We start from the raw sequence: 26,297 nt of genomic DNA on the forward strand, positions 1-26,297 counted from the left end.
CACAATAGAAGAAAAAAAGAAAGTCTATATACAGTGCGTGCAAATGGAGGTAAGGCAATAAATAGGCCATAGTAGCAAAGTATTTACAATTTAGCAAATTAACACTGGAGTGATAGATGAGCAGATGATGATGTGCAAGTAGAAATACTGGTGTGCAAAGAGCAGAAAGTATATTCAAACAATATGGGGATGAGGTAGGTAGATTGGGTGGGCTATTTACAGATGGGCTTTGTACAGCTGCAGCGATCAGTTAGCTGCTCAGATAGCCGATGTTTAAAGTTAGCGGTGTTGCCAACACCTCAGTAAGGAAAGTAGCTATTGGCTGTGAGGAATAACATTGTGGAAGAGACCAAAAGTGAGTAAAATAAAAATGTCTGCAAGTATTCAGAGGGGTCTGAATACTTGCTAAATACAGCGACTAAGTCGCTAAGTTGGCAACACTGAAAGTTAGTGAGGGAAATGTCTCCAGCTTCAGATTTTTGCAATTCGTTCCAGTCATTGTCAGCAGAGAACTGGAAGGAAAGGCGGAAAAAGGAGGTGTTGGATTTGGGGATGACCAGTGAGATATACCTGCTGGAGCGCTTGCTACGGGTGGGTGTTGTTATCGTGACCAGTGATTTGAGATAAGGCGCAGCTTTACCTAGCATAGACTAAAAAGATGACCTGGAACCAGTGGGTCTGGCGATGAATATGTAGCGAGGGCCAGCCGACTAGAGCATACAGGTCGTAGTGGCCATATCAATACAATTGACCCTTTCTTTACACTGTTCTAATGAAAGTACATTTCCATAATATCATCTAGCTTCCATAAACGTCGAACAAGGCTTGAACCCAAGATTGAACCCATGTGCTTCAGTTTACAAAAACAGATGACTTTGCACATCTATTTCCTTCTTAAAATGTCTACATTCTGGAAAGTAGAGTTGTGCAAAAGCTAATTTCACAACTAAATATACTCATCAGAGAATTTGGGGATTAACTTCAGAGCGCATGCATTTTCAAGTATTAGCTCTACCTTAGAGGCACATCCCCTTACTATATAATTAGCAGTGTTGCCATTTTGAGAAAACGTTTTTTTTCTTCAAAGTCATCCAGTGAATGTACCATCCCATGGTACCAGCTATCTTTCAGTAAGGCACAGATGGGATTTGAACCCATGATCTTCGGTTTACAAGACCGACGCCTTACCGCTTGGCCACTATGCCACTCAATGCTGAAATATATTTATCAACATTCTGGAAAGTAGTAGTTGTGTAATGTGAATTTGGCATACAAATAACATCTCTGTTTCCTGTGAGAATTTCAACATTCTGGAAAGTAGAAGTTGAGTAATGTGAATTTGGCACACAAATACTCAGTGGAGAACATACAAGCAAGTATGGACAGTCATTAACCCATGAACTTCGGTTTTTGAAAATGATGCAATACAAGTTGGCAACCGTGCCACTTCTGTTCCATAAATGTAAGAACAGGGATTGAACACATGTTCTTCAGATTACAAGAGCAAATTATTTAGCACATCTCTGTTTCCTGTTGAGAATTTCAACATCCTGGAAAGTAGGAGATGGGCCATTGAAAATATTTTAGTGGAGAAGCTGGGGTTTGAACCCAGGACCTCATACATGCAAAGCATGCGCTCTACCACTGAGCTACATCCCCTTTCTCTGAAAGAAAAAATTCTAATTTTTTTAAATTTCACCTATAATTAACCAGGTAAGCCAGTTGAGAACAAGTTTTCATATTCAATTGCGACCTGGCCAAGATAAAGCAAAGCAGCGCAACACAAACAACAACACAGAGTTACAGATGGAATAAACAAGCGTACAGTCAATAACACAATAGAAGAAAAAAAAGAAAGTCTATATACAGTGCGTGCAAATGGAGGTAAGGCAATAAATAGGCCATAGTAGCAAAGTATTTACAATTTAGCAAATTAACACTGGAGTGATAGATGAGCAGATGATGATGTGCAAGTAGAAATACTGGTGTGCAAAGAGCAGAAAGTATATTCAAACAATATGGGGATGAGGTAGGTAGATTGGGTGGGCTATTTACAGATGGGCTTTGTACAGCTGCAGCGATCAGTTAGCTGCTCAGATAGCCGATGTTTAAAGTTAGCGGTGTTGCCAACACCTCAGTAAGGAAAGTAGCTATTGGCTGTGAGGAATAACATTGTGGAAGAGACCAAAAGTGAGTAAAATAAAAATGTCTGCAAGTATTCAGAGGGGTCTGAATACTTGCTAAATACAGCGACTAAGTCGCTAAGTTGGCAACACTGAAAGTTAGTGAGGGAAATGTCTCCAGCTTCAGCGATTTTTGCAATTCGTTCCAGTCATTGTCAGCAGAGAACTGGAAGGAAAGGCGGAAAAAGGAGGTGTTGGATTTGGGGATGACCAGTGAGATATACCTGCTGGAGCGCTTGCTACGGGTGGGTGTTGTTATCGTGACCAGTGATTTGAGATAAGGCGCAGCTTTACCTAGCATAGACTAAAAAGATGACCTGGAACCAGTGGGTCTGGCGATGAATATGTAGCGAGGGCCAGCCGACTAGAGCATACAGGTCGTAGTGGCCATATCAATACAATTGACCCTTTCTTTACACTGTTCTAATGAAAGTACATTTCCATAATATCATCTAGCTTCCATAAACGTCGAACAAGGCTTGAACCCAGGATTGAACCCATGTGCTTCAGTTTACAAAAACAGATGACTTTGCACATCTATTTCCTTCTTAAAATGTCTACATTCTGGAAAGTAGAGTTTGTGCAAAAGCTAATTTCACAACTAAATATACTCATCAGAGAATTTGGGGATTAACTTCAGAGCGCATGCATTTCAAGTATTAGCTCTAACGTAGAGGCACTTCACCTTACTATTTAATTAGCAGGGTTGCCATTTTGAGGAAACTTTTTTATTCTTCAAAGTCATCCATTGAATGAACCATCCCATGGTACCAGCTATCTTTCAGTAAGGCACAGATGGGATTTGAACCCATGATCTTCGGTTTACAAGACCGACGCCTTACCGCTTGGCCACTATGCCACTCAATGCTGGAATATATTTATCAACATTCTGGAAAGTAGTAGTTGTGTAATGTGAATTTGGCATACAAATAACATCTCTGTTTCCTGTGAGAATTTCAACATTCTGGAAAGTAGAAGTTGAGTAATGTGAATTTGGCACACAAATACTCAGTGGAGAACATACAAGCAAGTATGGACAGTCATTAACCCATGAACTTCGGTTTTTGAAAATGATGCAATACAAGTTGGCAACCGTGCCACTTCTGTTCCATAAATGTAAGAACAGGGATTGAACACATGTTCTTCAGATTACAAGAGCAAATTATTTAGCGCATCTCTGTTTCCTGTTGAGAATTTCAACATCCTGGAAAGTAGGAGATGGGCCATTGAAAATATTTTAGTGGAGAAGCTGGGGTTTGAACCCAGGACCTCATACATGCGAAGCATGCGCTCTACCACTGAGCTACATCCCCTTTCCCAGAAAGAAAAAATTCTAATAGCCCCTCTAATCGTTTGCACAAGCAATTAATACAGAACAGAAAGTAGGTTGATTCTAGAAGTTCAGTTCTTCGGATTGGTTCAGGCTCAGGCTGGGGTGTAGTCTTCCGTCATTGGCTCAGTTGTCTGTCCGTCATCGTAGAATCCCTCCATGCCTGTTCTCAGTCACACAATGTTCAGCTAGAAAAAGGAGGTTATGTGTGTGCGCTGGTTTGTCTCCAAGTCAAGGTTGTCTCTCCCTATTCTGTTTCTCCCTGCCAATGTGTGTAGGAGTCTTATCTGTATGTCCTCGGTAGTTAGTGTGTAATGTGTGTGCGTTCGTGTCCTCACTGGATGTTGTGGCCGAACTGAAGGCTAGCACCTGTGGCTAGGATGTATCCTATTTTGACAGTGTTGTGGATGATTTAAGTGAGTCTGTGAAAATACGTTGCTATGTGTTTAAGTTACAGCAAGGCAATAGCAGTAAGTTGGTCACCTGCATAAGATGGTCACCTGCATAAGAATTAACATTTCTTTACACACTCCAGTGTTAATTTGCTAAATTGTAAATACTTTGCTACTATGGCCTATTTATTGCCTTACCTCCATTTGCACGCACTGTATATAGACTTTCTTTTTTTTCTTCTATTGTGTTATTGACTGTACGCTTGTTTATTCCATCTGTAACTCTGTGTTGTTGTTTGTGTTGCGCTGCTTTGCTTTATCTTGACCAGGTCGCAGGTGAATATTAAAACTTGTTCTCAACTGGCTTACCTGGTTAATTATAGGTTAAATTTTAAAAAATAAGATTTTTTCTTTCAGAGAAAGGGGATGTAGCTCAGTGGTAGAACGTATGCTTCGCATGTATGAGGTCCTGGGTTCAATCCCCAGCTTCTCCACTAAAATGTTTGCAATGGCCCATCTCCTACTTTCCAGGATGTTGAAATTCTCAACAGGAAACAGAGATGTGCTAAGTAATCTGAAGAACTTGTGTTCAATCCCTGTTCTTACATTTATGGAACAGAAGTGGCATGGTTGCCAACTTGTATTGCATCATTTTCAAAAACTGAAGTTCATGGGTTAATGACTGTCCATACTTGCTTGTATGTTCTCCACTGAATATTTGTGTGCCAAATTCACATTACTCAACTCCTACTTTCCAGAATGTTGAAATTCTCACAGGAAACAGAGATGTTATTTGTATGCCAGATTCACATTACACAACTACTACTTTCCAGAATGTTGATAAATATATTTCAGCATTGAGTGGCATAGTGGCCACATTTTAAGAAGGAAATAGATGTGCAAAGTCATCAGTTTTTGTAAACTGAAGCACATGGGTTCAATCCTGGGTTCAAGCCTTGTTCGAAGTTTATGGAAGCTAGATGATATTATGGAAATGTACTTTCATTAGAACAGTGTAAAGAAAGGGTCAATTGTATTGATATGGCCACTACGACCTCTATGCTCTAGTCGGCTGGCCCTCGCTACATATTCATCGCCAGACCCACTGGTTCCAGGTCATCTTTTTAGTCTATGCTAGGTAAAGCTCCGCCTTATCTCAGCTCACTGGTCACGATAACAACACCCACCACTCGAAACAATAAATACTGGTGTATTAGCTACGTTTCCGTTTTTTTGGACAATAATGTGATGAGACAACAAATAAATAAGTAAACAACAGCCGACACCAATGATGAGCAATACATAACATTGTAAATAAGAATGTGTTCTTAACTGACTTGCCTAGTTAAATAAGGTTAAATCGGGGGGATCACGTGACCCTTGAACGAGATTGCCCCATGAACTAAGAGCTCCGCACAAGTAGTTTCCAATTCCTAATCTTACCTCCACCCCAAGTTCAAACTCATTTAGCTTTAGTAAGAAAAAGTCATGGCGGCTACAAAAGGCGACACTACAGGTGACATTTTTACCCGGACTCGAGCATTAGCGACGGAAAAAGCCTCCAAGAAGAAGCTAGCTTCAGAAAAGACTAGCGCCATTAGCCAGGAGCAAGAGGACCCGCTCCCCCCCGAGGTACAACGAATGCCAACCTCGCACTCTGTCGAAGACATCCTTTCTGAGTTGAGATCCCAACGTACAGAACTAAACACCAAATTAGATGCCATTAACTCTCAGCTCAGCGCGATCGGGGGCAAGGTGACAATCCTGGAAAACGCTTTGCCTGACATCAACAACAAGATAACCATAAATGCGGGGTGCCTGGACGAGGCAGAGGGGCGAATCCTATCCATGGAAAACTTATTGACAGATGCCATGGAAACAATAGCATATGCTAAAAAGAAAATTGAAAAACAGGGGGCGAAGGAATAATTGTGTTCTATTCAATCTGGGTGAAAAAGAAGAGGGAAACATGCCACTGATGCGCTACCTGCAAGACAAACTTCCAGAGTGGCTCCACCTGTCCACCGATAGGCCTATAGAACTAGAGAGAGAGAGAGAGAGAGAGAGAGAGAGAGAGAGAGAGAGAGAGAGCTCACCGAGCACTGAGGCCCCCACCAGCAGCCAGACAACCACCGTGCCCAATCACCATACGTTTCCTGAGATTCACCGACAAGGAACGAGTCCAACAGGCGGCAAAAAACAACACCATCACAGTGGGAAACGCCAAACTCGCTTTACACCAGGACCTGTCAGCTAGAATACGCCGAAAGCGCCGAGAGTTTGACGAAGTGAAGAAATACTCAATTGACAGAGGCATCTTCAGGGGATTTAAATACCCAAACGAGCTCAGGATTCTTCACCAAGGAGTCTTGCGACACTTCAAAACTCCCGAAGAGGCAAAACGTTTTTTGAAAGACAATCCTGGTCAATGAGAAATGGACCAATGACTAAATGCGGTTAATGCCATTACTAAAGGAGGTAAGACAACATATAGCCGATATCCAAAGACTCACCCCCTAAATGTCATTATAGCCATCCAATTTATATTTATTTTCCTTTAACTGAGAGGGATGGGCTCTATAGCCTAACCTAGGCCTACTAATGTTTCAGCCTACTTTTATTTCCCTGTTTTTTTTGTTGCTATTATTACTTGGGGTTCCCTATGTCCCTTGGGGGAGGTATATGTAGGCTATTGATTTTATATTTCTCCCCTCTTTTAGCGTGGTCTGGACAAGGGCAACTGTGTCATTTACTCAATGCGGGGTGGAGAGGATGAGGCATTTCTTTGGTGGGGAGAGGGAGACGTTGCTAACTGTTCCCGGTTTTTGTTTTATTCGGAACACAGAATTGAGACTGAGCGGGGGGGTTATAGATCCAACGGGATGTGTCGAGGGCTGGAAAAACCTTGGATCATTGCTATTCCAACTTCCGCGATGCATATTAAGCCCTGCCCCGCCCTTCTTTCGGAAAAGCTGACCACGACTCCATTTTGCTGATCCCTGCCTACAGACAGAAACTAAAACAAGAAGCTCCCGCGCTGAGGTCTGTTCAACGCTGGTCCGACCAATCTGATTCCACAATCCAAGACTGCTTCCATCACGTGGACTGGGATATGTTCCGTATTGCGTCAGACGACAACATTGACGAATATGCTGATTCGGTGTGCGAGTTCATTAGAACGTGCGTTGAAGATGTCGTTCCCATAGCAATGATTAAAACATTCCCAAACCAGAAACCGTGGATTGATGGCAGCATTCACGTGAAACTGAAAGCGCGAACCACTGCTTTTAATCAGGGCAAGGTGACTGGAAACATGAATGAATACAAACAGTGTAACTATTCCCTCCGCAAGGCAATCAAACAAGCTAAGCGACAGTATAGAGACAAAGTAGAATCTCAATTCAACGGCTCAGACACAAGAGGTATGTGGCAGGGTCTACAGTCAATCACGGATTACAAAAAGAAAACCAGCACCGTCACGGACCAGGATGTCTTGTTCCCAGGCAGACTAAATAACTTTTTTGCCCGCTTTGAGGACAATACAGTGCCACTGACACTGCCCGCAACTAAAACATGCGGACTCTCCTTCACTGCAGCCGACAAGAGGAAAACATTTAAACGTGTCAACCCTCGCAAGGCTGCAGGCCCAGACGGCATCCCCAGCCGCGCCCTCAGAGCATGCGCAGACCAGCTGGCTGGTGTGTTTACGGACATATTCAATCAATCCCTATCCCAGTCTGTTGTTCCCACATGCTTCAAGAGGGCCACCATTGTTCCTGTTCCCAAGAAAGCTAGTACATTAATGGGAAGAGTGTTGAGCAGAGTGTTGTTCTCAGAGAGGATGGTGTTGAGGTGGATATGACACATTTAACAGGACAGGTCATGACAGCCCTCAGTGGCACTGTTTTGAACTTCAGCAATAAGGAGGAAAATGAACCCGACAAGAGGGAACTGCTTTGTGTTGTTGCTGACCACATGAAGATGCTTGAAGCTTGTAAAAGTACCGAGGAGATGCTAAAACAAGGAGAGAGTAACCTAAATATCAAAGGTGCCAAATCTAGTCTTCGTCTGTCAACACAAAGTACGGACAGACTACTCACTGAGGAGTTTCAGACCAAGGCCATTGAATCGATCCGGGAGATCGTTAAAAGATTCAGGGGTTGTACATCATGTTGTTCTGGCACTACATCATCTAGTCTAACTCCTAGGATAGGTGAGATCAGAGACCTTATGATTGACCCTGAGGCTTCTGAGTTGGTAAGTACCTTTGTTTCAGACATAGACTGGGTAAGATTGTCCATCAGGGCATCCTGCTCCCCTGCACAGGGTGAGCAGATCCTTCTTGAAAACCATCAAAGTAAGATCTGGTCTTACACTGTTGGTTGTTACTACGACATGAAAAATACGCTGAAGAGGCTTCTTACCTGTCCAGAAAAAGGGGATCTCGCAAGTACATTTGTGGAGAGCACAAAAGATTCTTTCACAATGGTTCCAACTTTGTGCCTGGACGTCGGTCATTCCAGTAATGGTGAGGCTGACACATCAGACTCCATTTTTTGTAAACCACTTTTAATAACCCCCTCATCTATGAATGAACAAAAAGGACAAAGTGAGACCCCAAAACCTCTCTTGGCTCTCAAAAAGTATTTGCAAGACCAAGTCCTCCTTGACACCACAAAAGCGATTGCCAGCCAGGTTCTAGTCTTGTATAAGACTGAGGTGATGGAGAAGTTCTCATCTTCTGTTGGAGAGTGTGATTCTGAAGAGTCTCTGGAGGCCATTCTATTTGTGGATGGCATCATGTCTGACTTGAATGATTTCACCAGTTCTTGTTCCGCCTCACCATCTGAGTTGTTAGACAGTGAACAATGTCTCTCCCATCTCACTTTTCCACTTGGTCTGCAGGACAGCACCACCAACAGTGAATCTACCCAGAGTCTTCCAGTTATAAATATGACGAAACTCTCCAGTGTGTCTTTCCAGACAAAGACTAGAAAGGCAGTGAGTGAAGCTCTGAGATCTGTCAACCCCTTTACAAACAGCTTACTGGGAGACTCTGAAGCATCTAAATTACTGGACACTTTTGTAACAGATGTGGAGACTATTGTTCAGTCCATGCAGGCACATGAATCTGAAATTCTCAGAATTTCAAAAGTGAGCACCCTTTCTGCTGCTCGTATTATATATCATAGATTTCGAGAAATGCTGAGGCGTTTTCTCACTTCCTGCCAAGACTCTGTAAAGGTCATCGATGGTGTTACACCAATATATGATGAGACTCTCAAACAGGCTCCTAGTGAAAGTTTAGATTCTCAGGTGACTTGTAATAGGGATTCTCTTGAAATCCAAGCGGACCTTCAAACCTGTACCAAGGAGGTCATTAGTCAGATCCTCACTGTGTATCACTCTGAGGAATCCATGGAGGAATGCCTCTCTAGCCTAAAAGGAGATACAGAAGACCTGTCCAAGCTTTTGGATGCCGTTGTTTCTCAGATTGACGTCCTTGCCGCCTCCAAATCATATTTATCTGTTGATGACTATGCTGTCAATACACAGGACAATTTGCATGGTGAGATCAACAATGATGAGGAGGAGGCATCCTCTAGAAGTCTTAAATCCAAAGCCTTTGACAAACTATGTACTGATGAATTTCAAACTAAAGCCTCACATATGGCTGGTGGGATCCTTCAATCAGGGTTAATTGGTATTGTAAATACCAGCCTTGATGGTAGAAGTGCAGACATTTGTGCAGAGTCCAGTAATGATGGTGATGATAGAGATGTCAAAATCCTTCAGAAGAGTGGAACTCCATCTTTATTCACCTCTTCTCTGCACACCAATTCTGCAGCATCCAACATCGTCAGAAGCATCACTAAAGACGTTAATAGCTTCACCCAGATGACTAAAATGTCTGATGCTTCAGTGTCTGGCCAGTTAGAGAGATCCCTGTCAGCTTCAACCCTTCCTGTCAGTGTTCACAACGGGGCCAATGTGAAAGGAAAGATCATTTGGCCAGGCACTGTTAACCTGTTCAACAATGTGTTCACCAAGGTCAAGGATTTTTTTGCCCAGCAACAACCGGTCCTCCTAGACAATGTGGTTGAGGCCCCCAAACATGCCGAATCCATATGCAGAACAGCTACTTCTACACAAATGATTTACAGTGTACATGAAGGCAGCCAGACCAGCATGGCAAATTATTCCAAAGCCTTAATTAGTCAGACTCTGATGACAATCCAGAGGAGAGTGTCTATGTCAGAGAGGATGAGCACCTCAGAGAAAGGCCTCTTGACTCGTTCCATCGTGGGCTCCATGTTGGAGGATGTTGACATGGTGAGAACTGATAGACACGAGATACACCGGCCATCCTCCTCAAAGTCCTCCCTGTCCATCACCTCTGCAATGACCAGAGGGTCTCAGAGTGATTTTACAAATTCTCTTCCAGGCACTCCAGTCCCCAATGAGTGGCCTGTTGAAATATATTGTCCTATCATTAGGAGTTCGGTCATTGATATGAGTGACTCCTCAACTCATTCACAAGGGTCAACAAATTACAGAAGGCAAGCCATCTCTGCCATAGTTGACACTGTTATGGAGGTCATTCCAAGAGAAGATACGGAACACATAGCCACTGCAGATGATGTCACTTCTTTTACAAGAAGACTTGCGAGACTCAGCCCCAGGGACGGTCTTCAGAACTTCTCACATGAGCTCACTGACAAAGTTTATGAGCTCATAAAAAGTCACAACACCCCCCAGTTTCTTTTTGTGCCAGCTGGCAAGAGCGTGTCTGACTCTATTCTTTTGAAGCTGAAGACAGGATTGAATGCTTCTGAAGAATCCAGGGAGTTCCCATCTGACCTTGTGTACTCCTTTGGTACAGAGTCAATAAAACGTCTGCTACAGCAGATTCTCTTCTGGCTTCCTCCACCATCACAAGGATCCGATTTCTGCCAAACTATCATCTCTGATGGTTCTCTGCAGGAAACAAGTCAGCTTATCCCGAACTCTTCTGCCACCTCTATTAGTTCCACACAGGTTTACTGTGACACAAAGAGCCTTTTCACCAATATAATGGTCAATCAGGTCATGGATACCTGTTCTGTGGCCTCCAATTCATCAGAAGAATTATCAGAGTTGATGAACATAATCAATGGGTTGTCCCCAACTGATGCTGGAACACTTGACTCTGACAGCCCGGCTCTCATGACCACTAGCCGTCAGTCTAGTGCCAAATCATTTCCTAAACCCTCTCTCTCTGGCAGCAGCACACACAATGGTGGAACTGTGCATATTCAAGTTTTAGGAGAGGTGGAATCCAAGATGGACAACAAAGATCTGGAGATGTCTAGTGTCTCTGTGCATCCATCAACTTCATCAGCCATGGACTCTGATACACATGCATTATTTGACTCCACTAGCAATGACTACACCTCTTTGGTACTTTTACTGATTGTTAGATTGCTGTCAATGATCACCCCTATCACATTACTGGAATCCTCCGACATTGGTGAAACATCAAGAGTTCTCACAAAGAGGATTCTGTCTGAGTTCTGTGGCACCTCAGGCCCTGAACAAACTCAAGCCTACCCCCAGAATCTGAAAATCAAAGAGATTTTCAAGGCTGTCTACATGGGGCTTCTTCAAGAATTCGGGTCAGAGAAGATGCTCCAGGTTGCAATGAAGTCAACGGATTATGCATTTGACGATGCCCTGGTCAAATCATTAACTAGGGAACTACTAGCTAAATGCAATGAGGCTAGCTCTTCACCTCCCTCCATGACCCAGTTGTCATCACACAATGCACTTGGCAGTGACGAGGTAGGTCATTCTGGGCTTCCAACAAATGGTAGAAAGGAAAAGAAGAGAGGAAGATTCAGCGCTCTCTGTGGACTCATCCCAAAGGTACATATGTCATCAAAATACAAATTATAAAGATTATTTTTATTCATTACGTACAGTATGATGGTAAACACTGATACCCTTTGTGTGCAATTTCTCCTACTGTATAAATGACTGTTTGTTACCCAGTGTACAAAGAAGGACAACAAGAAGGACCACTGCACTCCAACACCTTCCCAGAACCAGACCCCTGCCGTCAGTGAAACAGGTAAGTCAATACACTCAAATGTGTACTGAACAAAAATATAAACGCAACATGCAACAATTTCAAAGATTTTATTGAGTTTCAGAAAAATGGAAAGCAGTCAATTGAAATACACTCATTAGGCCCTTATCTATGGATTTCACATGACTGGGAATACAGATATGCATATGTTCATCACAGATACCTTAAAAAAAAGGTAGGGGCGTGGATCAGAAAACCAGTCAGTATCTGGTGTGATCACCATTTGCCTCATGCAGCGTGTCACTTCTCCTTCGCATAGAGTTGATCAGGCTGTTGATTGTGGCCTATGGAATGTTGTCCCACTCCTCTTCAATAGCTGTGCGAAGTTGTTGAATATTGGTGGGAACTGGAACACGCTGTTGAACACGTCAATCCAGAGCATCACAAACATGCTAAATGGGTGACATGTCTGGTGAGTATGCAGGCCTTTCGACATGGGTCCATGCCTTATCATGCTGAAACATGAGGTGATGGCGGTGGATGAATGGCACGACAATGGGCCTAAGGATCTCGTGACGGTATCTCTGTGCATTCAAATTGCCATTGATAAAATGCAATTGTGTTCGTTGTCCGTAGATTATGCCTGCACACACCATAACCCTACAGCCAACATGACGCCATATACTTGGTCTGTGGTTGTGAGGCCGGTTGGACATACTGCCAAATTCTCTAAAACGACATCGAAGGCGACTTATGGTAAAGAAATAAACATTCAATTCTCTGGCCACAGCTCTGGTGGACATTCCTGCAGTCAGCATGCCAATTGCACGCTCCCTCAAAACAAGTCATCCAGCGTTTTTCCTTGCTCCTATTTTTCTCAGTCTCTGTCTCTGAGACATCTGTGGCATTGTGTGGTGTGACAAAACTGCACATTTTAGCGTGGCCTTTTATTGACCCCAGCACGAGTAGGAATGATTTCATATAGATCAGCTACTGTGATGTATAAAAGTGATGTATAAAAGACATGCATGTGGAAGAACTCAGTGAGACTTGAAAGAGTTAATGAACTCACCTTTGCCTCAGCCAGCTCCCTCTCAATGTCATTCCGCTTGGAGGGGTCACTCAGGTAGTCCACAAAGTCGTTATAGGTATGGATGAATTTGGTCTCGTCCTATGACAATGAAAATAGCATCTTAGTGAACAGAACACATTTCCCCTCAGGGATGCTCTAATTCCCTTGAAAGAGAATGAGTTAGTGAGTTACCATGTGGTTGGCCTGAACCAAAGCGCCCAGGAGGACCTTTCCCGCCACAAACAGATGGTTCCTGCTCAGGGTGGAACCAAGCAGGGTCTAGGAAAGAGGGAAGAGTTAGGGTGAGACATCTTCCTCTGGGAGACAGAACAAGAAATCACAGAGAGAAAAAGAAAAGTGGGTCCACTCACAGTGAAGGCCTGGCGCAGTGAGACGAGCCTCAGGGCTATGTCCTCCACTCTCTTGGTGGTAAGGTAGAGGCTGTGAAAAGGGAGGGAATGGAGCACGTCAACCATTAGAGTCAATGGGGGATAACAGCATTATGACCACTATCCTTCAGCATCTGACAAGCCCAGACGACACAGACATTTAGAGGAACTCACTTTAGCAGAGGAACCTCCCTCTCCTCAGGCAGCAGGTCCTCCTCCCAGCCCTACGACAAAACAAGCATTCAAAATCAATGACCAATGCAATGACATAAAACAATCGGTCAATGGAAGGATCTTAATGATCCTAGTCAATAGTATGTGTGTGTAACGTCTGACCTCATACCAGTTGTGGCCCTCAGGCTCTGGGCCAGTGAACTGCTGAGTGGTGGGCGTAGAGAAGGAGGCAGCCTCCGACCACGCTGAAGAGGAGAGAAGCCCGTCCAGGCCCATGTGGAGAGTGGCGTACACCACTGAGACATCAGTCTGCTGCTCAAAACACACACAACACACCTGTTTACCACACACACGTTATTAGAAAACACACCAAATCTAATGTAAAAATGCCCAGTAATGTCCAGACACAAATGCCCAGTAAGAGTCTATTTACATAGGAAATCGTTTATTTACCTGGTAGCAGCTAAGCATCACGTCCACAGACGTCTCGTGGCGGAGGTGAGACGCATAGTGGGTCACCCTGCCAGCCACACGCTGACAGAGAGAATACATGTTAAGGCCAAATGGAAAAAGTGAAGAAAAAACTAATCTAATACTATTTCAGTAGTATTTACTTCTTACCTGGATCCAAGTGTTGGACTGCACTTTGGTGGCACAGTAGGGGATGCCCTCAGGACTAAGCCTGGCTGTGGCACACACCAGTTGAGTCTCCAGGCCTCTCACCCTACTCACGTGGTGCATCCTCACCACCACCTGCTGTTGAGATAAACAACAAGACAACATCAACAAAACCACTTCAGCAATGGCTGTGACACATTTCATCAAGATCAAATGACTGACAATGTAGATTAGGATTAGGTAGTTACAAAGACACATACCTGGGATCCCCCACACATGTAGGTGATGATGGGGCTGATGAACTGGAAAGTTCTCCAAGCTTTAACCACCGGACCGGCATTGTTCTGCACATTACAATACATTCATGTTGGAAATAGTAAACATTGTAACCGTGATGTGACTGTGTGTGTGTGGGGGTCCATGTTTGTGTCCGTACTCTGAGGTGTGTTTGAATATGAATGAGCAGCAGTGTTGTGATGTGTCCTATCCCGTCCTTCCAGAGGGATCTTTCTTGGCCTCATCACATGTCTCAGTGGCTGGGTGTTTGGAGGGAGGAGGACACCACCACGGGACAGACCCCACAGTCATCGCTAGAGATCGAACTTCAGACTCCCTCCAAAACCACTGAATCCCTCAACACACAAAGAGATTACGGTGCACACCCTTAGAGGAAGTCGGAACAGGATAACTCCCTCCAAACTCACAAAGACACAGAGGAGGAGGAACTATCCAACACCCAGTGAGAGAGAACAAGTCAGAAAGAGGAGGTGGAAGAGGCATTAGATAGAGGAGGAGGTTACCCCAAAGGCCATTCCTCCTGTTCATGTGAGCAAGAAAGAGCAGAATGCTTCTGATCAGCCAAATGGCAGGTAGAGGGAGAGGTCATAGTGATTCACACCAACAGAGAAAGACAACCCACACAACCTCTTGGATGAGATGAACCACACAGAGGTAGAGGCAGAGGGCCTTCAGGGCTAGCCAGTCAGCCTGCCTGCTCTGATCCTCAAGTCAATTGTATTTAAATTCATGTTCATTGAAGATTTTTATTCAAGAATTGACAAGTCCCATTTATTTAATGATCATTTTTCACTGTTTTCAACCCTCAAGAACCAGGGTGAGTCTGGGTCACCCTTTTCCTGGGCAAACACAACTTGCATATCATCATAGACTAGGCCGAAACGTTAAACTTTTAACCTTGCCTGAATAAAACAATGCATTTTTTTTATAGTGAGCAAGAGTTGCGCTATTTCCTTTTCTATGATGATTCAAATTTTTGGTTGCACCTCAACTCAACAATAGTTGAGCGCCCTCTGTTTTTTTGTTGTCAAATAATACATTTGTTTTTAAATGTACAAGTAATTTATTAAAAGCATTAAAATTGGGATGTTTCCCACTTATTTACACAACCTACTCCACACTTGCAAAGTGAAAGTTTATAGAAAAGTTCTGAAATTAAGTAGTAAACAGAAGAAAAGCAGAATTGAGTCCAATTATAATTTAATGGTCTATGGTTCAATCCCATTTCTGAAGGTCTGATGAATAATTAATATTGTTCCTCCTCTTCCTTGTGGCAGGCGCAGCAGCACACTGCCCTCCAAAGCCTGCAAAATAATCGCCGGACTGCCCCTTTCCTAGCTCTGCATGGAACATCCAGTGTCACGTCCTTGGTGACGTGTGGGGTGACATCCGAGATGACCACAGCAACATCCCCTGGAAATGGAAAAAAGAGGAACAGAATGTAAACAAATGCAAACCGTAGCTTCTTAACACTGGCCAGTTGAAAGGTTCTACTAAGATGTCATGACAAACGACACCTGTCAGAGTGCTCTCTAAGTGTTACTCACCTGCTTGGATGTCAGCTGGCAGAGTGGCGGAGACGGCCATCGTGAGAGTCCTTTCTTCAGGTGTGACGTCCACAACCTCCAAGAGGGAAGAGATGGGCTCTGCCTCTGTATTAGGGGTGATGTCCACCACATTCAGGTGGGAAGAAGCCGGGTCTGCCTCCGTGTTACTGGTGATGTCTTCAACATTCAGGTGGAAGAAGCCGGATCTGCCTCTGTGTTAGGGGTGATGTCAACAACATTCAGGTGGAAAGAAGCCGGATCTGCCTCTCTGTTAGAGGTGATGTCAACAACCTTCAGTTGGGAAGAAGCGGGATCTGCCTCTGTCTTACGGGTGATGTCCACAACCTTCAGGTGGGAAGAAGCCGGGTCTGCCTCCGTGTTACTGGTGATGTCTACAACATTCAGGTGGGAAGAAGCCGGGTCTGCCTCCGTGTTACTGGTGATGTCTACAACATTCAGGTGGGAAGAAGCCGGGTCTGCCTCTGTGTTAGAGGTGATGTCCACAACATTCAGTTGGGAAGAAGCCGGGTCTGCCTCCGTGTTACTGGTGATGTCTTCAACATTCTGGAAGAACAACATGTCAGGTCAGGGGAAGAAGCCGGATCTGCCTCCTGTTAGAGGTGATGTCAACAACCTTGTTACTGGTGATGTCTTACAACATTCAGGTGGGAAGAAGCCGGGTCTGCCTCCGTGTTACTGGTGATACATTTATATTTACATTTAAGTCATTTATCAGACGCTCTTATCCAGAGCGACTTACAAATTGGTGAATTCACCTTCTGACATCCAGTGGAACAGCCACTTTACAATAGTGCATCTAAATCATTTAAGGGGGGGTGAGAAGGATTACTTATCCTATCCTAGGTATTCCTTGAAGAGGTGGGGTTTCAGGTGTCTCCGGAAGGTGGTGATTGACTCCGCTGTCCTGGCGTCGTGAGGGAGTTTGTTCCACCATTGGGGGGCCAGAGCAGCGAACAGTTTTGACTGGGCTGAGCGGGAACTGTACTTCCTCAGTGGTAGGGAGGCGAGCAGGCCAGAGGTGGATGAACGCAGTGCCCTTGTTTGGGTGTAGGGCCTGATCAGAGCCTGGAGGTACTGCGGTGCCGTTCCCCTCACAGCTCCGTAGGCAAGCACCATGGTCTTGTAGCGGATGCGAGCTTCAACTGGAAACCAGTGGAGAGAGCGGAGGAGCGGGGTGACGTGAGAGAACTTGGGAAGGTTGAACACCAGACGGGCTGCGGCGTTCTGGATGAGTTGTAGGGGTTTAATGGCACAGGCAGGGAGCCCAGCCAACAGCGAGTTGCAGTAATCCAGACGGGAGATGACAAGTGCCTGGATTAGGACCTGCGCCGCTTCCTGTGTGAGGCAGGGTCGTACTCTGCGGATGTTGTAGAGCATGAACCTACAGGAACGGGCCACCGCCATGATGTTAGTTGAGAACGACAGGGTGTTGTCCAGGATCACGCCAAGGTTCTTAGCGCTCTGGGAGGAGGACACAATGGAGTTGTCAACCGTGATGGCGAGATCATGGAACGGGCAGTCCTTCCCCGGGAGGAAGAGCAGCTCCGTCTTGCCGAGGTTCAGCTTGAGGTGGTGATCCGTCATCCACACTGATATGTCTGCCAGACATGCAGAGATGCGATTCGCCACCTGGTCATCAGAAGGGGGAAAGGAGAAGATTAATTGTGTGTTGTCTGCATAGCAATGATAGGAGAGACCATGTGAGGTTATGACAGAGCCAAGTGACTTGGTGTATAGCGAGAATAGGAGAGGGCCTAGAACAGAGCCCTGGGGGACACCAGTGGTGAGAGCGCGTGGCGAGGAGACAGATTCTCGCCACGCCACCTGGTAGGAGCGACCTGTCAGGTAGGATGCAATCCAAGCGTGGGCCGCGCCGGAGATGCCCAACTCGGAGAGGGTGGAGAGGAGGATCTGATGGTTCACAGTATCGAAGGCAGCCGATAGGTCTAGAAGGATGAGAGCAGAGGAGAGAGAGTTAGCTTTAGCAGTGCGGAGCGCCTCCGTGATACAGAGAAGAGCAGTCTCAGTTGAATGACTAGTCTTGAAACCTGACTGATTTGGATCAAGAAGGTCATTCTGAGAGAGATAGCGGGAGAGCTGGCCAAGGACGGCACGTTCAAGAGTTTTGGAGAGAAAAGAAAGAATGGATACTGGTCTGTAGTTGTTGACATCGGAGGGATCGAGTGTAGGTTTTTTCAGAAGGGGTGCAACTCTCGCTCTCTTGAAGACGGAAGGGACGTAGCCAGCGGTCAGTGATGAGTTGATGAGCGAGGTGAGGTAAGGGAGAAGGTCTCCGGAAATGGTCTGGAGAAGAGAGGAGGGGATAGGGTCAAGCAGGCAGGTTGTTGGGCGGCCGGCCGTCACAAAAAGCGAGATTTCATCTGGAGAGAGAGGGGAGAAAGAGGTCAGAGCACAGGGTAGGGCAGTGTGAGCAGAACCAGCGGTGTCGTTTGACTTAGCAAACGAGGATCGGATGTCGTCGACCTTCTTTTCAAAATGGTTGACGAAGTCATCTGCAGAGAGGGAGGAGGGGGGGAGGGGAGGAGGATTCAGGAGGGAGGAGAAGGTGGCAAAGAGCTTCCTAGGGTTAGAGGCAGATGCTTGGAATTTAGAGTGGTAGAAAGTGGCTTTAGCAGCAGAGACAGAGGAGGAAAATGTAGAGAGGAGGGAGTGAAAGGATGCCAGGTCCGCAGGGAGGCGAGTTTCCTCCATTTCCTCCATTTCCGCCTCTGTGTTAGAGGTGATGTCAACAACCTTCAGTTGGGGAGCCTGTGTTAGAGGTGATGTCTTCAACATTCAGGTGGGAAGAAGCCGGGTCTGCCTCTGTGTTAGAGGTGATGTCAACAACCTTCAGTTGGGAAGAAGCCGGGTCTGCCTCTGTGTTAGAGGTGATGTCAACAACCTTCAGTTGGGAAGAAGCCGGGTCTGCCTCTGTGTTACTGGTGATGTCTACAACATTCAGGTGGGAAGAAGCCGGGTCTGCCTCCGTGTTACTGGTGATGTCTACAACATTCAGGTGGGAATAAGCCGGGTCTGCCTCCGTGTTACTGGTGATGTCTACAACATTCAGGTGGGAAGAAGCCGGGTCTGCCTCCGTGTTACTGGTGATGTCTTCAACATTCAGGTGGAAAGAAGCCGGATTTGCCTCTGTGTTAGAGGTGATGTCAACAACCTTCAGTTGGGAAGAAGCCGGTTCTGCCTCTGTGTTAGAGGTGATGTCCACAACATTCAGGTGGGAAGAAGGCGGATCTGCCTCCGTGTTACTGGTGATGTCTTCAACATTCAGGTGGAAAGAAGCCGGATCTGCCTCCGTGTTACTGGTGATGTCAACAACCTTCAGTCTGGAAGAAGCCGGATCTGCCTCTGTCTTACGGGTGATGTCCACAACCTCCAGGTGGGAAGAATCCTGATCTGCCTCTCTGTTAGGGGTGATGTCCACAACCTCCAGGTGGGAAGAAGCCGGGTCTGTGTTATGGGTGACAACAACAATCCTGATGAGCTCTACTACTACAAGGCACCAAGATGTCATCAGAGCAGGTGTCTGTCAGAGTGCTCTCTATCATTGCTACTCACCTGCTTGGATGTCAGCTGGTAGTGTGGTGGAAACGGCCACTGCGAGGACAGGGGGAACTGGTAGGGTGGCTGCAGGGGGCTGGAAGCAGCTCTGCACCTCGTCCGCCACAAAGGCACAGACAGAGCTCATATAAAAAGGGCTCTGCAGGTCATCGGTGGAGAAGGACTGACTGATTCTCCCGAGGATCGACTGCACAGAGTCAAAAGCAGCAGCCCAGGAGAAAGGGATGTGAGGGGAAGGGTCCTTTAACATGCAGGATAGCTTCTCCACTACGGCCGCCACCATGCCCACGGCCATCCCGCTTATTAGGATTGGGTGCTCTGAATGGCCTTCCTCTGGCTGAAGCCACAGGGCCAGGAGGAGCCTGGGCACCACCTCCACCACCACCTGAGATGGGCTGAGCAGGTTGCTATGGGGCTCATTGGACTGCTCGCCCAGAATGCTCCTCACAGCTCTTTCCACGATGCTGTGGACCTTAGGATCGCTGAAATCAACAAAAAGGAGAAGACAAAGCTAAACGATGTGCAATGTGCTCACAGAGAACACTGTCTTAGTCTGTTTCTGCATTGTTACAGATGTGTAGATAAATGGATCAAGTCATATGCAGGGCAGTACATGGAACTCACATGTCAGCTGGCGAGGTGGGGTGCATGGAGCGGCGGAACTTGCAGAAAGCCTCATGCTCTATGTTCATCATTTTTAGGCAAGTGTTTACTTCCCAGGCCTGCAGTATGAAACAGGAAGTCCCATTAGTGTAATTTCACAACAGATCTATTCTGCTGTGCTAACTCGTTGTTGAAAGGCCAGTAAAGAGCTCACTAACTTGTAGTATGTCTCTAACTCTCATTCTCTTACCAGCCGAGCGAGGTTGTTTCCTTCCTGCAGGGTTTCCTTCCACACCCTTCAAATAAAACACAGAGTAATTCAAGTGTCCTGGATTCTGATTTTTCTGTTGTTTATTTTACCCACACCTCCTGGAGTGCTGCTGGTGGCAGGGAATGGCAGTGAAGGTGAGTGCTGACGTGGTACTCACCTCTCCCTAAGGGATTTTTTGCTCTGAGACACCAGCCAGTTGCTCATGTGCTCCGTGGTGACATGGGGCGGGACCTGGCCTTGACCCTGGAGCAGCAGATGGTGGACCATGAGCTTCTTCTGCAAGATGAGGTAAGGTGTGAGACCGTGCCACGAAATACCATATCATATGCTTTCAGAAGGGCCTCACGCAACATTTCACAACTGCTCATGCCTCACAATTTGCAAGTGATATTAAGAACTCTTATGATCACCTTCTCTAAACTGTCTTGAAATACAACTCTCTTTCTGTTGTTTATGTTTTTGTGGGATGAATCTTACCTGTTTATTGTAATATGTTTCCTCCCAGCAGGCCTGCAGAGTCTGAAAATAAAGGCTGCTTCTGCAGAATTCCTTTGAAGATAATGAAAATAATGATGCTTTATTATGCACCGGCATTTACAGTATGCTAAAATTAATTTCTCCTAAGATTACCTTTGTGGGACCATAAGTGAACTCCGGAATGCACCAGACCCTATCCATGGTAAGATGGGGAAGAAATGCAGCGCTATAGATATACGGGATGCTCTAGAGATAACAGGAATGACTTAAAGTCGCGAATGATCAATGACTGTGGAGTCGTCCAATATGCTGCACTCAGAATTGAGTTGTAGGCGATGTTTGGCGCAAAATAGATGTTTACATTCTATTGCCATGGAGAAATGGAATGTGTAGAACCTGTATAAATGGGTAAGCTTCTATGTCTTTATTTCGTGAAACATTAAACTCTTTATTATGTCATAATGTGTTTTTGAGGACGTGGGAGCCCGTCCCGATTCATAACGCGATTATCCAGGTTCATGTTGGTTAGACCTAATAATCCAACCTTGGTTTACAAGTTAAATACATTGTTTATATATGCCTATACAAATCTATCGACCACATCCATTTAAAGCAATGATTGTCAATTGAAAATGTGGTTGTTGTGTTCTCCTGTTGTGCGTCTTGAATGTCAGTCTCCTTAAACACATTATTCCAATATTTCTGAGCTCTGAATTGACACAATGAACACTTTTGCAAAGATATTCTGTTAAAAATAAGAGTATGAATGACAATAAACGTATGACTTGGATTGTATGCATAATAGTGTCGTAAACAATATCTCTCAGCGTGGGAACTTTTGGTGTTGGAAAGTATCCGTTAAAAGTCTCCATGGCACGTATCACTTCGTTGTCTTGTTGGTAATAGTAAAAATGCAAGACAGTCCGCATTGTAATGGTCTAACAGGTGTTTTTCATTTTGTTTCTCACGTTAAACAGACATTTGAGAACGGAATTGCTTACAGTTGTACCTACGACCTCAACACCCAATCTCACGCGCAAATACTCACATTCAGACTCATATATACAGCTGTCCTTCTCTCCCCTTCCGTTCTTTGGTCTCTATTTTTTACATTTGTCAGAGAAAATGACCATTTTCGTGGTGTTGCTTTGTGCACTGACTTTACTGAACTCTGGAGAAAACGAACATTGCCGCTGGGTGAGGACATCTGACAGTGTGCTCTCCCGTTCATTAGACATTTTGTCTGCAGGAACTCGCTCTTTTTCACTCGGTCCACTCGTCCAAGTGCCGATGTATTTGTGGCCTGATGTGAACAGTACGAATTTGTGTCACTACCAAGGTCTAATGGTTTTAATTGACTGTTTTGTATTGTCGGGAAACTCACTTGTAGAATTCGCTTGCAGTAGGTCTCTTTTTTAATGATTTTAAATCAAGATCTGGTTTTGGTATTTTTCATTTAAATGTACGCAGTCAAACATTGAAGGGGTTAGGATTTGGGCTAAATCAACTGATGCTGATGTAATTGTGCTTTCTGAAACCTGGCTCAGCAAGTCTATTTTTGTGGTTACAATGTTTATCGCACTGATCGGGTTAAGAAAGGTGGGGGTGTGGCTATATTTGTAAAAACTAAATTCCCTGTAAGTGTGGCAAAGTCTGAAGCTATATGTAAACAGTTGGAATTTCTTGCTTTGAATATTGAGGTTTCAAAAGGTCTCTCTATAACTGTTATAGACCCCCCTGTGTTCTTGGTGATGCATTTTCTTCTTTGACACACCTTATGTCTAAACTTCTTTTCAGTGAAATGATCTTGATTGGTGATCTCAACTGGTGTTGGTTAAAGCCGGTGTCTGATGATTTAAAAATGTTTTGTAATTCTATGAATCTTACCCAGTTGATTAACTCACCCACTCGCCCAAATCTTAAATGCCCAGATCAATCTACCTTGATTTATTTGATATTTACAAATGTTCCACATAATTATTCTGCGTTTGGTGTTTTTTGTAATGATTTAAGTGACCATTGTGCTGTTGTTGCTGTTAGAAATACTAAGGTTCTTAGAACAAACCCACGTTTTATTCGTAATAGAAATTTGAAGTGTTTTAATGAGCAGGCTTTCTTTCATGATTTGTTTTATTTTGACTGGAGCAGATTGTGTTTATCCCTGATGTGAAAACTGCCTGGAAATTCTTTCACGATGGTTTTTTCCAAATAGTAAACAAACATGCCCCATTCCGCAGGTTCAGGGTTAAAGGGCAAGTTAATCCATGGTTTTCTTCTGAGCTGTTTTGTATTATTCACAACCGTAATCTCGCCTGGGCTAAAGAAAGGAAATAATGTTCTGATACTGATTGGCTTATTTTTAGGCAGTTAAGAAACAAGTGTTCTTTTCTTCTCAGGAAGGCCAAATCTGAATATTTTATGTCTGTTACCACTGATAACCTGAATGACCCTGTCACGTCCTGACCTAAGTTCCTTTTTCTATGTCTCTATTTTAGTTTGGTCAGAGCGTGAGTTGGGGAGGGCATTCTATGTTTTGTTCTGTGTGTTAGATTTCTATGTGTTTGGCCTGGTATAGTTCCCAATCAGAGGCAGCTGTCAATCGTTGTCTCTGATTGAGAACCATACTTAGGCAGCCTGTTTTCCCACTATGGGTTGTGGTTTGTTGTTTTCTGTTTTGTGTGTATTGCACCTTGCAGAACTGTTTGTTTGTCGTGTTGTTGTTTTTGGTTCAAGTATTCGTATTTATTAAAAGTATTATGAATACTTACGACGCTGAACCTTGGTCCTCTTCTCATTCTCCCGACGACAATCATTACAGACCCTAGAAAGTTTTGGAAGGCTATTAAGTCTATGTCTGGTAACAGTAACGTTAATGAATTACCGTCATGTGTTTTGAAGGACTCTGTTGCTGTATATGACAAAACTGAATTGTTTCAATGAGCACTTTGTATCATCTGGTAGGCTGTTTGATTCAGTGTTCTCTGTCTCTGTACAACCCTGTGTGGATGAACCAGTGAGAGCTGGTCAAACCTTTAGCTTTTTGCCATTCTCAGTGCAGGTGGTACATAATGCCCAGAAATCTTTTGATCAGAGAACCTGCAGGTCCTGATCTTTTGGATCCCTGCTTTTTAAATCTGGCAGCTGATGTCATAGCTGAACCACTTACATATCTGTTCAATCTAACCCTGGAATGTAGTGAAATTCCAAAGATCTGGAAATCAGCATTTGTCCTACCACTTTTAAAAGGGAGAGATCCAACTCTTTTAAATAATTATAGGCCAATCTCAAAGCTGTCATCCCTGGTGAAAATACTTGAAACCCTTGTGAGTGAACAGCTAAAATAGTTTTTATTTACTAACTCAATTACAGCAGCCATGAAAGTTTTAAATGATATCGCTGAAGCCCTTGACAAAAAACAGCACTGTGTCTCACTTTTTATTGATCTCTCTAAGGCTTTTGATACAGTTGATCATGCTATAGTAAGGCAGAGATTGTTGAGTGTAGGTCTTTCAGAGCATGCAGTTGCATGGTTTGCTAACTATCTGTCTGATAGAACTCAGTACACTCAATTTGATGGGCTTATGTCTGTTAAATTGTCTGTCTTTAATGGTGTGCCCCAAGGCTCTGTACTTGGTCCTCTCTTATTCACTATATATATAAATTATTTAGAAAATAATGTCCACAATGCACAACTTAATTTTTATGCTGATGATACTGTTATTTACTGTTGTGCCGGGCTCCGGGCAGCCGAGCGGAAATGGAAGAAAACTCGCCTCCCTGCGGACCTGGCATCCTTTCACTCCCTCCTCTCTACATTTTCCTCCTCTGTCTCTGCTGCTAAAGCCACTTTCTACCACTCTAAATTCCAAGCATCTGCCTCTAACCCTAGGAAGCTCTTTGCCACCTTCTCCTCCCTCCTGAATCCTCCTCCCCCCCCCCTCCCTCTCTGCAGATGACTTCGTCAACCATTTTGAAAAGAAGGTCGACGACATCCGATCCTCGTTTGCTAAGTCAAATGACACCGCTGGTTCTGCTCACACTGCCCTACCCTGTGCTCTGACCTCTTTCTCCCCTCTCTCTCCAGATGAAATCTCGCTTCTTGTGACGGCCGGCCGCCCAACAACCTGCCCGCTTGACCCTATCCCCTCCTCTCTTCTCCAGACCATTTCCGGAGACCTTCTCCCTTACCTCACCTCGCTCATCAACTCATCCCTGACCGCTGGCTACGTCCCTTCCGTCTTCAAGAGAGCGAGAGTTGCACCCCTTCTGAAAAAACCTACACTCGATCCCTCCGATGGCCAGCTCTCCCGCTATCTCTCTCAGAATGACCTTCTTGATCCAAATCAGTCAGGTTTCAAGACTAGTCATTCAACTGAGACTGCTCTTCTCTGTATCACGGAGGCGCTCCGCACTGCTAAAGCTAACTCTCTCTCCTCTGCTCTCATCCTTCTAGACCTATCGGCTGCCTTCGATACTGTGAACCATCAGATCCTCCTCTCCACCCTCTCCGAGTTGGGCATCTTGGCCCAGGCTTGGATTGCGTCCTACCTGACAGGTCGCTCCTACCAGGTGGCGTGGCGAGAATCTGTCTCCTCACCACGCGCTCTCACCACTGGTGTCCCCCAGGGCTCTGTTCTAGGCCCTCTCCTATTCTCGCTATACACCAAGTCACTTGGCTCTGTCATAACCTCACATGGTCTCTCCTATCATTGCTATGCAGACGACACACAATTAATCTTCTCCTTTCCCCCTTCTGATGACCAGACACACTAAATCGCATCTCTGCATGTCTGGCAGACATATCAGTGTGGATGACGGATCACCACCTCAAGCTGAACCTCGGCAAGACGGAGCTGCTCTTCCTCCCGGGGAAGGACTGCCCGTTCCATGATCTCGCCATCACGGTTGACAACTCCATTGTGTCCTCCTCCCAGAGCGCTAAGAACCTTGGCGTGATCCTGGACAACACCCTGTCGTTCTCAACTAACATCAAGGCGGTGGCCCGTTCCTGTAGGTTCATGCTCTACAACATCCGCAGAGTACGACCCTGCCTCACACAGGAAGCGGCGCAGGTCCTAATCCAGGCACTTGTCATCTCCCGTCTGGATTACTGCAACTCGCTGGCTGGGCTCCCTGCCTGTGCCATTAAACCCCGACAACTCATCCAGAACGCCGCAGCCCGTCTGGTGTTCAACCTTCCCAAGTTCTCTCACGTCACCCCGCTCCTCCGCTCTCTCCACTGGCTTCCAGTTGAAGCTCGCATCCGCTACAAGACCATG

At 45.1% G+C, this 26,297-nt stretch overlaps 5 non-coding genes across 5 annotated transcripts; 1 reads left to right on the forward strand and 4 right to left on the reverse strand.

Annotated features, from left to right (window-relative positions):
- Positions 1–1,133: 1,133 nt before the first annotated feature.
- Positions 1,134–1,205, reverse strand: trnat-ugu (transfer RNA threonine (anticodon UGU)). Its single transcript has one exon. It is a non-coding gene; the product is annotated as a tRNA-Thr (tRNA).
- A 382-nt stretch (positions 1,206–1,587) lies between these two features.
- trnaa-ugc (transfer RNA alanine (anticodon UGC)) lies at positions 1,588–1,659 on the reverse strand. Its single transcript has one exon. It is a non-coding gene; the product is annotated as a tRNA-Ala (tRNA).
- Positions 1,660–2,970: 1,311 nt separating this feature from the next.
- Positions 2,971–3,042, reverse strand: trnat-ugu (transfer RNA threonine (anticodon UGU)). The gene has a single exon. It is a non-coding gene; the product is annotated as a tRNA-Thr (tRNA).
- Positions 3,043–3,424: 382 nt separating this feature from the next.
- trnaa-cgc (transfer RNA alanine (anticodon CGC)) lies at positions 3,425–3,496 on the reverse strand. The gene has a single exon. It is a non-coding gene; the product is annotated as a tRNA-Ala (tRNA).
- An 831-nt stretch (positions 3,497–4,327) lies between these two features.
- On the forward strand, positions 4,328–4,399 carry trnaa-cgc (transfer RNA alanine (anticodon CGC)). The gene has a single exon. It is a non-coding gene; the product is annotated as a tRNA-Ala (tRNA).
- The last annotated feature ends 21,898 nt before the right edge of the window (positions 4,400–26,297 follow it).

This window comes from Oncorhynchus masou, chromosome 28 (assembly GCF_036934945.1).
Source record: "Oncorhynchus masou masou isolate Uvic2021 chromosome 28, UVic_Omas_1.1, whole genome shotgun sequence".
NCBI classification, from domain to species: Eukaryota; Metazoa; Chordata; class Actinopteri; order Salmoniformes; family Salmonidae; genus Oncorhynchus; species Oncorhynchus masou.